Source organism: Elephantulus edwardii, unplaced genomic scaffold (genome assembly GCF_000299155.1).
Source record: "Elephantulus edwardii isolate Elephantulus edwardi_28Jun2011 unplaced genomic scaffold, EleEdw1.0 scaffold00082, whole genome shotgun sequence".
Taxonomy (NCBI): domain Eukaryota; kingdom Metazoa; phylum Chordata; class Mammalia; order Macroscelidea; family Macroscelididae; genus Elephantulus; species Elephantulus edwardii.
In genome coordinates this window covers 4492846-4506344 of record NW_006399832.1, presented here as the reverse complement: position 1 = coordinate 4506344, position 13499 = coordinate 4492846, and the positions used below count along the sequence as shown (strand labels likewise).

The window sequence follows — 13499 nt, the reverse complement described above, 5'->3', positions numbered from 1 at the left end:
GCACATTTCATTGTAGTATTTTGCTTTGTCATTCTGAGCAGCCTTTTGGAATCTTCTGTTCAGCTCTTTAGTATCTTGAAGATAGCATAGGAACAGACAATGGCCTGGTAGGCATGTTGTTTTTGTTGTTGTTGTTAGGTGCCGTTGAGTCGAGTATGACTCATAAAACTCTATGAATAAAAGATCTGAACCCAGTCCTGTCTTGTGCCATCCTCACACTTCCTGACACACAAGAGCCCATTGCAGCAGTCACCCTCTCAATCCACCTGGTTGAGGGTCATCCTCTCCTTCACCGACCCTCCGCCCTTCCCAACATCATGTCCTTCTCCAAGGAGGAGCATCTCCTTGCAACATGTCCAAACAATGTGAGGTGAAGCCTCATTATTCTGGCCTCCAAAGAACACTCAGGTTGCACCATCTCCAAGACATTTCTGTTCTGTCTTTTGGTCGTCCATTGGGTGTTCAGTATTCTTCTCCAACACCACAGCTCAAAGACATCAATTCTTTTTCTGTCACCCTTATTCATTGTCCAGGTCTCAGATGCATAACTAGTAATCAGAAAGACCATGGCCTGAATCAGATGCATCTTAGTCCTCAAACTGACATCACTACTCCTAAATAATTTGGGAAGGTCCCTAAATGCAGATTTTCCCAGTTCAACATGTCTCCTTATTTCCTGACTGCTCGTACGAAAGGTGTTATTTGCGGATCCAAGCAAGATGAAGCTATTGACAGTTTCAGTCTCCTCTCCATTCATCATGACACTGCCTACTGGTCAAGTTGTAAGAATCTTTGTTTTCTTGATATTGAGATGCAATCCATACAGAAGGCTACATTCCTTGATCTTCTGAAACAAGTGCTTCAAGTCCTCCTCACTTTCAGCAAGTAAAATTGTGTCATGCACATAATGCAGTTTATTGATGAGTCTCCCTCCAATCCTGATGCCACATTCCTCTTCAGAGAGTCCAGCTTCTCAGATAATTTGCTCAGCATATAGATTGAACAGATATAGTGACAGAATACATCCCTGACACACTCTCTTCCCAATTCCAAATCATGCAATGCTCCCCTGCTTCATTTGCACATAAGTCATAGATTACTCAGTGGTAACAAATAAAAACTTTTATATTTTTTTATAAGTGTATTGCATTAGAAAAATCTGCTCTCCAGAATACTGATGAGCAGGAGTATCAGTCTAGAGACCAAGGTGTGCTAGATTCAAGCCAGGGTCTTTGTAATTACTTGCTATGCATCAGAGAATTGGACCATGACTAAGGATGATAGAAGAAGAATTGATGCATTGGAGTTGTGGTGCTGGAGAAGAATACTGAACATGTCATGAACTGCTAAGAGAATAAACAAGTCTGCCCTGGAGAGGGTGAAATCAAGTTGCTCCTTGGAGGCAAGGATTTCCCACCTCCCCCTTTTTTAAAATTTTTTTAAAATTTTTATTGTATTCTTTTTATTTGTACCATCAAATCAGATCTGACTGGTACAGGAGGAGATTGCCCCCTCCTTCTCTAGCAGAGCATCTGGTGAATTTGAACCAAGTACTTCTGGTATTGCAGGGCAGTGTCTTGCCACTAGGCCACCAGAGCTCCCTGGAGGCAAAGATTTTAAAACTCCATCTCACATACTTTGAGCATGCTGTTAGGAGGGGCAAGTCCATGGAGAAGGCCATCATACTCAGAAGGGTGGAGGGATAGCGTGAGAGAAAGACTCTGGATGAGATGAAGTGACACAGTAACTAGGGTAATGTAGGTAGGTGTGTTTGAAACAGAGATTGGCTCAAGATAGGGCAGGGTTCAGAGCTGAGTCACTTTAAATTGAGGTGACTCCATGGCACATAACAACAGCAAAGTTTATTAACCTTTTAAAGAAAGATCAAACAGGAAATAGCTACTCAGTGTGAGATAGTTCCTTATTTACAAGTTCTACTGGGAGAGGTATAATTTCATCAGCATTTCCAATAATCATATGAGTTTACTTTTTTCCTAGAAATGCCAGTATTTTCCTCTCCATGTAAAATATTGTTGCAAATATTTATGATTGCCCCATTTAGAAATAGACTAATGTTTTAAAAAGAACCCCAAAAAAAGAGTAACAGCTACATAAATGTGCATTTTCATGAAATGATTCTGTATGGTTAACTCAGACAATTTTTTTCCCCCGGGAAAAGTTGGCCATAAAAAAACCCAAAAAACACCCAAACAACAAAACTACACACATGGACATACTCTCAAGGTAGTTTAAGAAGAAAATTTGACTTAGGGATTTCAGAGCTTTGGAGCCCATATTCTCTGTAGGTAGCAATTAGCTTCTGATGAGGGTGGCAGGCACTACCAATCACATCCTTCTCATGAACCATCAGAGCTCTTTCTGGCTAGTGACTGTGCTGATACAGTAGAGCACAAAGTCCTCGCATACAAAGTGGATCCACTTGCCACAGGGGTGGGAAGGAGGTAGAACATACGGCAGATCCAGTCATCACCTTCTCCTTTACCAGGGCTAAAGCTTCTGACAATCTGCCCCTGCATGTTCATGATGACTGTGGTGTTTTAGCTATTGCACATCAAAAGTGGGCTGGGGAAAAAAAATTAAAAAAAAAAAAAAGTGGGCTGGGTTTTTAGTAAATAAAAGCGCACTGTTGACTGTGATGTCCATCCCCACAGGGATTTAAAGGTATTTGAACATTCTTTTTTGTTGTTTACATCTCTGTATTTTAATTTGAAGTTCAGTATTTATGGACAGAGCAACTCCTAAAACAAAATCAACATTATCAATGGTGGCAGTAGAATAAATTTTCTTCAGTAAGCACCTACAGGGACTTAGTACACTGTGACAGCTGCTTGGATACAAACAAGAAGGTAGCATATTGATAGGTAAATATTACATACATTTTAATACAAGTTCAGTCAAATATTTAAGGTAAACGGATTTTATATTTAAGCCTAAGTAGAAAGTGAGTGTTTACATTTACAAACGCCCTCTGAAGCCACTGTTACCATTTCCTCTTTGCTTTCACGGAGCCAGTGGAAGGAATACTACATTTCCATCCTTCTCCAGATCTTTCTGTTGGAGCAGCAGCAGTCACCTTCTTTTTCCATGTAGATCTTTGCATTAACCAGTGCCATCTGCCCGGCCAACTACCTGTCTCTAGCTGACATTACAGTTTCTTCATTGTTTCGCTTTGCAAACATTTTGGTCACACTCTCTGCTGTTCTCTGCCCTTCCTTTGCTTTTCCTTTGTGATTTTACTCCAAGTGAAGTTTCAGAACTGGAGAGTCTTGGTTCTCCTTAATTTGGTTGGCTTTTTCCTGATTAAGCAACCCGTCCTTTCTTCTGAGACTCAGACTACTTTCCTTCTGGTCTTGATTTCTTTCTGAAGACTGAAAATTTGTTTTCCCCACTCTGTATTTATCACTGTTTTCATATCTTTCTTTTCTTCCTTTCATTTCCTCTTCCTTTTTTTTCTCACTGTGTCAAGTACAATTGTGATCATTTAGCTGTCTATCGCTCTCTTGTTCCTTTGGGATATATTTCTCCCTTTTCCATTCTTCTTTCACTTTGGTCCTTTCCCCTTGATTCATCTTCATGTTCCTGCTTCTTCCAGTGGGAGTCTCTATGACTGACCTCTCTGTGTTTAAGGAAATCCCTTTCTTTTCAATGATCACAGTCAGTGTAATACTTCTCCTGTTTCTGAGACTGTCTTTGAGGATGGTGATCTTCCCATTTCTCATATCCTCTTGACTCGGAACTTTTAGCGTGATTGTCTGGCTCTGTGTCCTCTTTCTTCATTAGATGATTGTGAGTGGGTTTGATTCCTGTGATGCTCAGCCTCATTCTCAGAGGAGTGTGTGCTTTTCCTCCTTGTAAGGCTCACTTTGTTTTCTTCATCCTCACTATTATTAGCATCAAAGTCAGTGCCTACATCTGAGTTTTCTTCTGTCTTTACAGCAGTTTGGAGACTGCCTTTGTCATGTGGTCCTGAAGTCACTTCATCAGAATAACCTTTTGACTTCTCTTCCTTTATCCCAGACCTGGTTTCTCAAAAGTTGCTTTGGAATAATTCCTCCTCCTCAACTGTTTGATTTAATAAGTGCCTATAAAATCCACTGATAAATAAATTTTTATTTTATACTGGTTTACTTACAGTTTGTGTACATTGTTTTTCATCTCGGATCTTTTCCATTTCCTTTACCCACCCCTCCCTCCACCCATTAAGTTGTGCAACCCTATGATTAGATTAACACCCCTTCTTTCCTTCACCCATCCTCACTCCTCTGTTCCCACCTACCTCCCCTTGGATCCTTATACACATTCTACAACAATGGTCTTATACAATATTTGTCCATATGGGACTGATTTAGTTCACTTGACATAATGTTCTCCAGTTCTTTCCAGGTTAGGTAAGTGATTTACAAAATCATTGCTCCTTAACTCAGTCTCATAAAGACAAATACTATATAGGACCATCAATGTAGAGCATGTACAAGGACCCAAGGAGGGGGAACCTTAAATATAGCGTTGCATAATTTGTTGGGGGGAGGGAGGGACTGATAAAGGAGAGGGGAAAGTTCTGGTGTGAAAAACAATATATATGAACTTTGCATGTAAACCAGTATAAAATAAAATAAAATAAAACAAAAGAAAAGAAAAAAACTGTTCCTGTATGCTGTATAGTATTCTGTCATGTGACTGTTACATAATTTCTCAATTCATTCTATTGTGTAATACTTATATTCATTTGGGCTGTTTTAATGTTCTTACAATGGTGAATAATGCTGCTATGAACATTGGCGTACAAATCTCCGTTTATGCCTCAATTCTCATGTTCTCAGAGTATATACCAACCAGTAAATAACTGATTCATAATTAATTTCTATGTTCAAATTTCTGAGAAAATGACAAACTGCCTTCCAGAGTGGTTGCGCCATTTTACAATCCCACCAACAATGTATAAAAGTTCCTGTCTCACCACAGCCTCTCCCACATTTATTCCTTGCTGCCTTGCTAAATTTTGCCACTGCTACAGGGGTGAGATGGTTATCTCATTGTGGTTTTGATTTGCATCTCTCTTACTGCGGATGATTTTGAGCATTTCTTCATGTGTCTGTTCGCCATCCTTGAGGTCTTTTTGCTTAGTTACATCTAAACACGCTTCAAGTGCCGCAGCTCTCTTTTCTCTTTCTTCCTCTTCAGCTCTCTCCTGGTTTTTCTCTTATATGAAGATACCACATGCCTCTTTATCATCAGATTCTCCCTTCTCCATTTCTTTTTTCACTCTACATTTTCTTCTCCTCTCTTTCTTCTTGCTCCTTTATCCTGACCTCAGCTGCTTTCATTAAGATGTAAATGTACTTGGCCTTTCGGTGTTTTCCTCAATGGCAACTTGGGATTACTTTCTTCTTGCATAACATCATAAATACTGCCATATCTAAACATAATTGCATCTTCTGCAAAGGCTTTTTAAATTTCTAGTTTGGTCTGTTTAATTGTTTGCCTTTTTAGCAGCTTCCCTATAAAGGCTTTCATTTTCTTGTCCTCAGAATCTTTCCCAAATGTTAAAGGTTTTTGCAAAACAGGGTGCAACTGCTGTGTTTCATGGCAAAATAAGTCCAAACTACTGCCAGGAATCAGCATCTTGCTCTTGTCCCCCTGAACCTTTTGTGATCTTCATGTTTCAACTCTTTACAGTATTATCCCAGGATTCACTCATACTATAAAGTCTGTCTTGTGTAAATTTTGCTTCCTTAGCAGAGGAGGAATGACTGTGAAATTCCTTCAGGGTTTTCCCAGAGTTTAAGTCATAAATTCTAGTTTGCTGGTAGAAAGGGGCACAAAGGATCTGATTGCTGTCCTTAGAAAAGCTTAAATGGGTGACATCTTTACTGGATGCCCTTTCAAATCTCCTCAAAACGCTGTCCACTCTGAATCTTTCCACACCTTGATTTTTCTATCTTGGGCCCCAGTGTTGTCTTTCTGTATCTCTGCTAAACCACATGCAGAAGATAGCAGCATTGACTAGCGTTGAAGATACAGTTGACCTGGACTTGGTATTTAAGGTCTTTTCTAATTTTCCAGTTGTAACTTTCCACACTTTGATGTAGAGTCAACAGACCTAGTGACCAGATATCGACCATCAGGAGAAAATCGAGCACACTCCTCATTTGATTTCTGAGCATACCTACTATGTTTGCTCATTTGCCCAGAAACTTTTCTTCTTCTTTTTTTTGTTGTTTGTTTTGGATTTCCATTCATTCATTGTTGTACATTTTTTCTCCCTATCCACCCCCCCCCCAGTTCACTTTGTTCTTTTAAAAATTCTTTCATTGTTGCATAGCTTCCTCCACCCCCAGTCCACTTTCTTATGCACCTCTTATTCTGGACTGTTGTCATACAAATAATACCTAATCATATACTCCTTTTAAACCGTTCTTTCTGTCATCTATTCCAATGCAGTGTTCGTTCTTTATCCATCTTTTCTCCCCAATCCCTATGTCAGTCCTGTTTTATAACAGTAGCTTTATGCAGTATTTGTCCTTTTGTGACTAAGATATTTCACTCAGCATAATGTCCTCCAGGGTTACCTATTTTATATAATGTTATGATTTCCTTGTTTTTCAGTGCTGCATAATGTTCCATTGTGTGAATATACCTTAGCTTCTCTATCCATTCATTTGTTGCTGAGCACTTAGACTGCTTCCATCTCTTTGCTATTGTGAATAATGCAGCAATAAACATTAGTGTGCATACATTTGGAAATTCTGATTTCTGTAGGTTGTATTCCCAGTAGTGGAATTGCTGGGTCAAATGGTATTTCTATTTCCAACTTTTTTGACAGCTGCTTTGCCTTGGAACAAATCTATGGTCATACCAGGAAGGCGCAATCCCTGGTGTTGCTGCCGTTTCAGTACCTGTCCCAGCAATGCCATGAGATGAGATGGCGAGACCACATTCACTTCCCCAGCTAAGAGCTGAGCAATTGGTGTTCTTCTCTTTTCTGCTTACATCTGGATATGCCTCATGAGTATTGAAATAAGAGGTTCTCCAGATGAATATATCACTCTGACTATTTGCTTTAACATAGGATCGTGATTCTGATCATAGGATCAGTCTGCCTCACAAGTGACCTGGCGGCACCCAATTCACAGAGCTTGATCAACTTGAGAACAACCTGTTCATAAGGTCAATCAAGGTTTTGTCTGGCAATTTCAGGGACTGTTGTAGCATGTGAAAAAAACAGTATCCTGGTGGCCACTATTATTATCAACCATAAAACTCTCAAAACTGTCCACAGTATTTAAAGACACTATAGTTTCCTCTTGAAAGGTGGCTCAAATGCCTGAAGTAAAATGTTCTCTTTCAGATACTGCCTAATGAAATGAATTGTGTCTGAGGATCGAGATTGCAACATCTTCTCAGGCTCAGGCTCTTCTCAACAACCAGGTTCACTTCACTCGCCAACGTTTATAGTTCAGTGCATGTTTGCTTGTTGTTTTTTTTTTAAATTTTTCTACTAGTTTATTTACAAAATTCAAACACAAATTTGAACAAATTCTTTCAGTTTGTGTTTTTATTTATCCAATAAATGCTACTTGAGTAACAATTATGTATATGATGCTAGATGCTTGATTACAGTAAAGAGTAAAAGAGAGACAATTCAAAAGCACAAATAAAAAGAAAATAAAATAAAAAAGCACAAATAAATGTTATCTTGCAATTTGGTGAGCACTGTGAAGAAGAGGTACAAGGTGCTGGGAGATAAGTAACATGATCTGGTCAATAAAGTCAAGGGGAACTTCCTTGAGAAACTGATATTTGAGCAGAAACCTGAAAGAGCTGGAGTTGTCTAGAAGAAGAGAGAGTGAAGTCAAGAAAACAGTGTGAGTAAATCTTTATGAGTGGGTCAAGGGATATGATACATATTTGAAAAGATCTCTTTGGCTCCAGTATGATAAATAGGCATGATTGGGGTTAGGTTGTTCAGAAGATAGTTAAAACCAACTAGATAATATGGAGGAACAGGCATAATTTTGACAGAATTGGAAATTGATTGAATAGGGAAATAAGGGGAAAAGATATTATGGTTTCCAGGCCTATTTTACTGGATGAATGGTCCTCTGAGTCTGGGAACCATAGAAGGAAACCAGGTTGGGGGTGTTGGGTGGGTGGGATTGGAAGAACATGAAGCCAGAGAAGAAAAGTCAAGTCTCCCATTGAATAACTGAAGAGACTAAGGCCCCTGCTTTAGATATAAACTTATGAGTCATTTTCATATGGTTGGTTATGAATAAAATGAGTTGAGATGAGAAGAGAGCACCTGGAAAGAGAACATTTTAGAATGAATTTAAATAAGTATTTTTGCTTTCCTTTAGTGACATGCATTTTAATCCTGGCCTCTCAATATAGACTGTTGTTGTTGTTGTTGTTGTTATGTGCCGTCGAGTCGTTTGTGACTCATAGCGACCCCATGTACAACAGCCCTAAATTGTGCTCTATCCTGTGCCAATCTCATTGCCTCTGACACACCCATCCCGAGTACCCCAGTCACTGAATCAATTCACCTCCTGCGCTATCCCTCCACTCTACCCAGCATGATGTCCCTCTCTAAAGACCTGTCTCTCCTTACAACATGTCCAAAGTATGTCAGACGAAGCCCCAGAATCCTTGCCTCCAAGGAGCAGCCTGGTTTAATCTTCTCTACCATACTTTGGACATGTTATGAGGAGAGACCGGTCCCTAGTAAGGGACATCATGCTTGGGAGGGTGGAGGGACGGCGCAGAAGAGGAAGGCCCTCTATGAGGTGGATTGATTCAGTGATTGGGATAATTGGGATGGGAGTGCCAGAGACAGTGCGATTGGCACAGGACAGAGCGGAGTTTAGGGCTGTTGTACATAGGGTCGCTATGAGTAGCAGGCGACTCGACGGCACATAACAACAACAACACCATGAATCTGTTTGTTTTCGTGGCAGTCAATGGTACATTCAATACTCTTCTCCAGCACCAATAGCTCAAAGGCTTCAATTCTCCTTCTATCCTCCCTAGTCATTGTCCAACTCTCTGATGCATAACAAGTGATTGCAAAAACCATGGCCTGTATCAGGCGCACCTTACTCTCCAGAGAGACACTGTTGCTCTTGAGTATTTTGGAGAGGTCCCTAACCACAGACTTTCCCATCGCAATACGTTTTTTGATTTCCTGGCTACTGGTGCCAAGAGTGTTGACCGTGGAGCCGAGCAAACTGAAGCTGTGAACAATCTCAATCTCTTCGCCATCCATCCTGATGCTACCGATTGATCCAGTGGTGAGAATTTTTGTCTTCTTGACATTGAGCCTCAGTCCATATTGAAGGCTGCAGTCCTTGACCTCTGCAGTAAGTGCATGAGGTCCTCCTCAGTTTCAGCGAGCAAGGCTGTGTCATCTGCATAACGCAGATTGTTGACAGATCGTCCACCAATCCTAACGCCACGCCTCCCCTCATAGAGCCCCGCCTCTCGGATAATCTGCTCTGCATACATGTTGAAAAGGTATGGAGACAGGACACATCCCTGATGCACACCCTTTCCAATTTTGAACCATGGAGTGCTGTCCTGCTCTGTTCTGACGACTGCCTCTTGGTCCAAGTATAGGTTTCGCATTAGCACGATTAAATATTCTGGGATTCCCATTCTTCTCAGAGTCAGCCTCAGTTTGTTATGATCCACGCAGTCAAATGCCTTTGCATAATCAATGAAACACAGATAGACATTCTTCTGGTATTCTCTGCTTTCAGCTAAGATCCATCTAACATCAGCTACAATATCCCTAGTACCACGACCCCTTCTAAACCTAGCCTGGACTTCTGGTAGTTCTCTGCTGATGTACTGTTCCAGTCGTTTTTGGATAATCTTCAGTAGAATCTTGCTTGCATGTGAAATCAATGATATTGTTCTGTAGTTTCCACACTCAGTTGGGTCGCCCTTTTGGGGGATGGGAACAAATATCGACCTCTTCCAGTCAGTTGGCCAAGTGGTTGTTCTCCAGATTTCTTGGCACAACTTGGTGAGCACATCCACGGCAGCATCTGTTAGCTGAAATATGTCAATTGGTATACCATCTATTCCTGGGGCCTTATTTTTTGCTATTTCCTTCAAAGCAGCTTCAACTTCTGCCTTCATCACCACTGGCTCTTGCTCAAATGCTATTTCATTAAATTCTTCTGTATCTGCCAATTCCTTTCGGTACAATGACTCAGTATATTCCTTCCATCTTATTTTGATACCTCCTGGATCAATGTAGACTACTTTACTCTAATTCCTGGTCAAATTTTACTAAGTTCTAGGATAGGTGGACGAACTTATGAATTTAGATTGAAATGCCCTTAAAATTTTACCACATATGTTTGCTCTGCAGGGCTTGTTGATAAGTTACTGGAAGCATCAGGAATCAAATAGTATAGATGGAGAGGAGAATGGATATGTAAAACTCAAGAAATGCTGTATTGGTGAGCACATTGCTTATGATGTTCAAAGATGTCTTTCTAATGTAAAATAGACAAAAATATTTTTCTATGAAAATTGAAGTACTCTAAAGCATCTAGACTGACTTTTAAGGATTTGCTTAACTGTATGTCTAGGTATTCTCGTCACAGGTAGGAGGGCTGTCGTGCTTCCTTCCTCCACAGCAGATTCCTAATAGCATAGGATATGTGTTCATATTTTGACCTTTTAATGTCAACCAGTCATTAAATAGTCCCTTTATTAATTTTGAGTTGTGGCAGGCATTGTGCTGGATGCTTTCACTCTTGTTATTTTATTTAGAGAAGAAAAAGCAAGCATTTATTGTCTTACCACATGTCCACTAGAGTACTGTGGAAATGCACTAGATTATTATAAAAGCTCTATTCTCAGGGTGTTTGGAAAGGCAAAATGGAGACTCTCTCAATGGGAGAAAAGTCTAAACAAGTGCCTACTTTGTCTCCCAACTGAACTCTTACCACCAATGAATCAGAGCGGACTCATAGCTGATCCTCTAGTGGGTTTTCCAAGGCTGTAAATGGCACAGGAGGAGATAGATGATTCCATCCCCCTCTCCCCCCGCCCCATGGAGTCGCTGTGGATGTGAACAGCCTGTGGCTGAATAAGTTTGTTTGTTTTTTGTTGTTGTTTGATGCCGTCGAGTTGTAGAAGACTCATAGCGACCCTATGAACGAACAGGCTGAGCACTGTTCGTACATAGAGTTTCCGGAGGCAAGCCATTTCGGAAGTGGATGCCATTCCTGCTTCCAGGCTTGATTTAGTCGGGAAGCTCCAGCCAACACTGTCCACCATGGGTGCCCATTACCACGATTGGCACATCACTGTCACAGTGTTCAGCATCACAGCAACCATGAGTTACCTCTACAGCAACGCACAGACCAGTGCTAGAAGAAGACAATTTGAACCTGGCCAAATTTACAAAGAGGGTTCATGCATTCATTCATTTATTCATTCATTCATGCATCTTTTCCTCCCTCCCCTTGCCCCAGTTCACTTTGTGATGCTTGTCTTGTTGCAGAATGTTAGTCATTGTACACGTAATGTCTAACACATAATGTCTGTTGCTTTCAGATTGTCCTTTTCTTCATGTAGCTGGCAGTGAACATTCAGCAGCCACCAAAGAGAAGGCTTCTCATGATCTACTTGATGCTCTGGTAGATAGTTAAATCCTGGAGCTTTTAAGTTAGCATACATGAAAAAAAAATCATTAAAATTTTTCCTTAATATGAAGGTAATATGATCTTAGAATACTCAGGAAAACGTCACCACAAGTTAGGAAAAAAATTTTTTAAAAATTTTCTCCTATTGTATTTACAAAATTCAAATAAAATATTTTTGAGAACAAAATCTTTCAATTTCCCTCACCCCCAACCATCAAATTGTACAGCCTCATGATTAGTTCCCCCTTCCCCTGCATATCCTTACCTTTCTACTTCCAACCTCTCCCACCCCTCTTAGATCCTTATATTCATCCTACAATAATGGTTTTATACACACAATATTTATCCTTGTGTAACTGAGTTAGTTCACTCACCATAATGCTCTCCAGTCCCTCCCAAGCAAGGTAATAATTTATAAAATCATTGCTCCTGCATGCTGCATAGTATTCTATTGTGTGAATGTACCATAATTTCTCAATCCATTAATTTGTGGTTGGACATTTGGGCTGCTTCTATGTTGCGATGGTGAATAATGCTGCTATGAATGTTGGTGTACAGATCTCAGTTTGTGCCTCACTTCTTGTTTTCTCACGGTATATTCCAAGCAGTGGAATAGCTGAGTCATATGAAATGTCTATGCTCAGCTTTTTTGAGGAAGCCCCAATCTGTCTTCCAGAATGGTTGAACCATTTTACAATCCCACCAACAATGTATAAAAGTTCCTTTCTCACCACATTTTCTCCAATGTTTATTACTTGCTGCCGTGTTAAACTTTGCCACTGTTACTGGAGTGAGATAGTAACTCACTGTGGTTTTGATTTGTATCTCTCTTATTGCCAGTGATTTGCAGCATTTCTTCCTGTGTCTGTTTGCCATTCGAATATCTTCCTCTGTGAAAATTGTTGGTTTTTTTTAGTTCTTTATTATTATTAATTTTAATAAAAGTTTACAGAGATTTCGGATTTCCATTCATTCATTGCTGCACTTTCCTCTCTGCCCATCCCTCCCCTCCAGTTCGAGCTTCTCTTTAAAAAGTAAGAGGAAAATTCTTTCATTCTTATAAAATTCTTCCCCCCAAGTCTACTCCACTATATAGCCTTCATTCTGGACTCATGTCATGACAATAATACCTAGTCATATATACCTTTTAAATAGTTCTCTCCCTCATCTGTTTCAATGCAGTATATATCATTCATCCCATCTTTCTCAGTCTCCCCCCAAACCCCTATGTCAGTTCCATTTTACAACAGTGGCATTATGCAGTATTTGTCATTTTGTGCCTGAGATGACTCAGCATAATGTCCTCCAGGGTCATCCATTTTGAATAATATTTCTTGAGTTTCTTGTTTTTCAATGCACCGTAGTATTCCATTGTGTGAATATACCACAGCATCTCTAGTCATTCATTTGTTGTTGGACACTTAGGTTGTTTACAACTCTTTGCTATTGTTAACAAAGCCGCGATAAACATGATTGTGCATATTTCTGCTTGGGTGGCAGTTATGGTTTCTTTGGAGTATATTCCAAGCAGTGGAATTTCTGGGTCAAATGGTATTTCTATTTGCAACTTTTTGAGAAAGTGCCATACTGCCTTCCACAGTGATTGCACCATTTTACACTCCCACCAACAGTGAATAAGGGTTCCAGTTTATACACAACCTCACCAGCATTTGTTGTTTGCTGTTCTGTTAAATTTTGCTATCCTGACTGAGGTGAGATGATATCTCATACTTGTTTTGATTTGCATCTCTCTTAGAGCTAGGGATTTTGAACATTTCTTCATGTGCTTGTTGGCCATCTGAATGTCTTCTTTGG

The 13499-nt window shown here is 40.0% G+C and overlaps 1 pseudogene; it reads right to left on the bottom strand.

Annotated features, from left to right (window-relative positions):
- Positions 1 to 2239: 2239 nt before the first annotated feature.
- On the bottom strand, positions 2240 to 7417 carry LOC102877406 (annotated as a pseudogene).
- Positions 7418 to 13499: the final 6082 nt, after the last annotated feature.